Source organism: Hesperophylax consimilis, chromosome 3 (assembly GCF_061612785.1).
Source record: "Hesperophylax consimilis isolate HC1 chromosome 3, BYU_Hcon_1.0, whole genome shotgun sequence".
NCBI classification, from domain to species: Eukaryota; Metazoa; Arthropoda; class Insecta; order Trichoptera; family Limnephilidae; genus Hesperophylax; species Hesperophylax consimilis.
Window position 1 is genome coordinate 20760637 of NC_142838.1, and position 5159 is coordinate 20765795.

Genomic DNA, 5159 nt, shown 5'->3' on the forward strand with positions numbered 1-5159 from the left:
GTCAAGCACGTCCATAGATATACCGTATGGCCACTGCCGTCTCTATTACAAGCCGTGCTGTAGATTTGGCGGGAAGTCAAATTTCAAAGTAAAGAGGCCTATTTCCCCAAGAAGCAAAAACATCATTCCAGCTCTGATTTTAAAGGTTCTAATGAATACAATTTAAAGTGAAGGCATGGATATTTCATATTTATAAATACTTACCTATTTTACCTATGCAAATCGTTTTGATTCATATTAATGAATACATACTCACCTAAATCCTATGGGTAAAAAAATATATTTTTATTGTGGGAAGTAGATATTTTAGAATTTCATGGATAAATAGTAAAAGATTTTTTTGTACTAGTATATATTTTATTACATTATACACAATACAATACAATTTTTGATGGATAAATAGTAAAAGAATTTTTTGTACAAGTATATATTTTATTACATTATACATAATACAATACAATTTTTCATGGATAAATAGGAAAAGAATTTTTCGTACAAGTATATATTTTATTACACTATACACAATACAATTATTTTAAATATTTGTATTATAATACATTACATTGGAGGGGACCCACCATACAAATATCCTAGTCCATAAAAATAAAGAAACAAAACACAGGTTACATAAAATGTTACAAAAGTAGGCAACGTAGAATATAAATTATTAAGTAAAATAGATAAACATTAACTAATCACAATATGTTTTAAGTTTTCTTGTATTACTTTTTTTATTTGAAGAGATACTTTATTTATTTACTATATTTTTAAAATATAAATTATTTGAAGAATCAGGTGAAACATCAAACGACGAAGAAATGCTTTGTAAATACCTTTTATGTGGCAAAATAAAAAAAAATCTTTAATTAATCTGTAACATGTAGGAGACCTCGAGTAAATCATGAAAGCAAAGATTAAAGTGGTAGTACTATATCGTCTCCTTTTTGATGTTAATAAACTAACCTGATCTAAAAGTAGTTCTAAAGAGTTTTTAAATTCATATTCAAGACTACTGGCAACGTCTAGTACGGACTTTAAATAAATATGAGCTTTTAATAAATGATTATTTACAGTATTCTGACTCTTGTCTTCATAATTAACATTGTCATCTATATTAATATTATGATATCGTACCAACAAATTTTCTAATTATGACCATAAACTCAATATCATAGTTTTGGGGAATAACCACTTCAATTCACTATGAGAAAGTTCATTTGTTCCGACAAATACTTTGATATTCAGATTATGGTCAACTACAACTTGAGAACTTAAATATAAATGTTTATCTACATTGTCAAAGTTTGTGGTGTGTAAATATGTTATGTCATTTATAGTTTTTACATTCCACTCACCGAGTTTAATTTTTATTTGCATATTTATAACAAAATCACTATAATTCACTATTGTGTCACTTTGAAAGAAAAGTTCAACTTGTTCCTCGTGTCGGTGTTTTATTTTTAACTTCCTATTTTCGGGATTCACTCTATCCAGTGCCTTTTTCTTTGTTAAATAACTTGGCAAACCTTTAAAAATACTTGGTGTAGCTCCGATGGCCAATTTTGGTTTTTTAGGGTGCGATATAATATCCTTTTTGTCATAATGATTGATGAAAACGGCAGCGAAAGCACCTGGAATCCAATTTTTGCGAGGAATGGCCCTGATCCATGACTGTCTGCGTTCTTCCTCCGCTGGAAATTTGAAGATGGTAACCGCTCCTTCCTTTTTCAGAGAACTGGTGTAATTTGCTTTGCATCCGGGAACACAGCACTTATGAGGCATCTGAAAATAATATCCACTAATAAATATATTACGTATTTTCAAAACAAATCAAATTTCACTTTGAAAACAAATCAACAATCGAGTTGAAACGAAGTCTCATTTCCAAGTGCCTACTAAAAACGTGGCGGGTTATGAATTACCCTATTATTCTCTCAGAAAGCTCTACACATGTTATTACATAGTACTATTATGTAGATTATATTATATTATGCAGATTATATTATGTTATCTAGTAAATTACACCATTTCTAATGATAATCTGTACAGATCCAAAGCTAAGCGTCATCCGCCATTATGAAAGTTGTTGAAAACATTATTTACTACGTTAAAATTGTAAATATATTTAAAATGTCTTACCTTGACGATCGTATATAACCACCAACGTATTGTTTTACAAACATGAAGTATAAATATTGCAGAAATGTGATGTAAAATGTAAAATAACTGCTTAAATCAGTTGCACACACTTTCCAGACGCCTACAAAATCCATACTGGCGCATAGAAAAAAGCTACCACGAAGTCCCAAAAACAGGACTCTTTGAATGTCAGTTGGTTTTCTACAGCACGGCCTTCTATACAGATGGCAGTGGTATGGCGTATACAGTAATTAGTGATGGGTAAGATTTTACATTATCGAAATATTTTAATCTAAACATCAAAAGAATCGATTTAATCGCTCGGAGTTCAGCGGGAGCAGCAACTGCCGACCTCAAAAATCACTCGAAATCACAGTCCGAGACAGTCGTTTTGAAACGTCATCAAACAAGGAATCGATTTCAAAGCCGTCACGTCATTGGTCAGAATTAATCGATATCAAAGTAGTCACGTCATTGGTCAGAATTCGAAAACGTAACTCGATTCCCAACTCCTAGAAATGTCAAAATTTGTTGATGTCAAAAATGATTGCTTGACAAATGAGATATTATGCCCGTGGGTATCTTTTGTTACGTACTACCTAATATGATTTGATATGCATTTGGGGTTATGCAATTATTCTTTGCTAATTGTAAAATGTGTGATTAGGATATTATCTATCAACCGAAGAAGATATGTGAACAATTAATTAACATTTTAGGTCGCGATTTAAGACGCCCGTGCATTTTGTGTAAGTAAAAAAATGGCATTCCGACCTATAATATGTTGAGAAGTTTATTAATAATTTTTCCGCTGAACTCCGAGCGATAAAATCGATTAATCATTCATTTCTGTTGATGTTTCGATTAAAATATGTCGATCATGCAAATGTTTCGATCCTGCCCAACACTACTGGCGATTACACCTTTTTGATCTCATCTCTATTATTCTCATGGTCAAAGCCATGTAGGTTCATTTATGGTCAAATGGGATGTGGACACGGTCAAGCGGCTTGATCGCAAGCACGTAGTTTATTGTCTATGGCACTTTGTGTCAAGCATTTTGACCGTGTACCGAAGCTGGCTTGCAAGCATTGCGCAATTCTACGTGCTTGCGGCGAGGCTTGATGCGAATTTATATTTTTGTGGGAATAGACAAACGACAATAGACAAATAAATATCACGTATCATAAACAATGATATAAATTGAATAAAATTGTTGTAAAATAGGTACTTAGTTATTGTTTTTGTGTTCAATTTGTAGAAATCCATCTAATTTAAAAATTTTGGAAGTATTTTAGTATTTTTTAATAATTATGACAGCGGTTTTCAAGGTCATTAATAATCAAACTGTAGAATAAATAATTTTCTGAATTTTCAATGGAGAAAACATATTTTTTGTATGAATACCGCACAAGATATTCATACAAAAAATAGCTGTAGCCTGTAATACACTTTGCAAATGCTCATGGGTAAAGCGGTACCTTAACTTGTACCATTCTTGACACCAAATTCGTTTCTTTTTATTATTTTATTCAAACATAAAGCTAACGTAAGAGCCAAGAACGCTTTGTCTTTGACAGATTCCATTTTGCCGCGAGTCACGAAATGACAGGAAGGCATAGAAGTACATATACATAGACCACCACGAAATCACAGGAAGGCGTGGCCATGCTTGACGGAGAGGCTTGATGCGGGCTGTCAAGCCGCTAAGCATAGACAATAATAGACAACAATAGACAACAATAGACAAAAAAACTACGTGCTTGCGATCAAGCCGCTTGACCGTGTCCCAGTCCCAAAAGCAATTCAAGAACAATTTGGAGTCGCGGGGTGAGGGGGAAGATTTATGGACAATGCAAAACCTCCTTAATTTTTTAATGACGTATTCCATTCCTCGTCTCATCAAATGCCCAAAAAATCATAAGCCGTTATAACTGCATTAACAACTCAAAATAAAATAATAATAGTTCATTATGTAACACTTTGCACACAAATCGTTTCAAAAGTTAGTGATACAAGATGGCTGCTGGGCTATTTTCCAATAGATATGGCTTCAATGCCATTCATACAAAATTGCACTAATGATCTGTCCGGTTCTTCTATGGGACTGGGACACGGTCAAGCGGCTTGATCGCAAGCACGTAGTTTATTGTCTATGGCACTTTGTGTCAAGCATTTTGACCGTGTACCGAAGCTGGCTTGCAAGCATTGCGCAATTCTACGTGCTTGCGGCGAGGCTTGATGCGAATTTATATTTTTGTGGGAATAGACAAACGACAATAGACAAATAAATATCACGTATCATAAACAATGATATAAATTGAATAAAATTGTTATTAAATAGGTACTTAGTTATTGTTTTTGTGTTCAATTTGTAGAAATCCATCTAATTCAAAAATTTTGGAAGTATTTTAGTATTTTTTAATAATTATGACAGCGGTTTTCAAGGTCATTAATAATCAAACTGTAGAATAAATAATTTTCTGAATTTTCAATGGAGAAAACATATTTTTTGTATGAATACCGCACAAGATATTCATCATAAAAAATAGCTGTAGCCTGTAATACACTTTGCAAATGCTCATGGGTAAAGCGGTACCTTAACTTGTACCATTCTTGACACCAAATTCGTTTCTTTTTATTATTTTATTCAAACATAAAGCTAACGTAAGAGCCAAGAACGCTTTGTCTTTGACAGATTCCATTTTGCCGCGAGTCACGAAATGACAGGAAGGCATAGAAGTACATATACATAGACCACCACGAAATCACAGGAAGGCGTGGCCATGCTTGACGGAGAGGCTTGATGCGGGCTGTCAAGCCGCTAAGCATAGACAATAATAGACAACAATAGACAACAATAGACAAAAAAACGACGTGCTTGCGATCAAGCCGCTTGACCGTGTCCCAGTCCCATTTTTTTAGGTCAATAATTATTCGATGGTCCCTCTGGTTTGTTCGGGTTTGTTTATGCCTCCATTGGTTTGTTTATGCCTCCATGTCAATCAATGACAATTGTT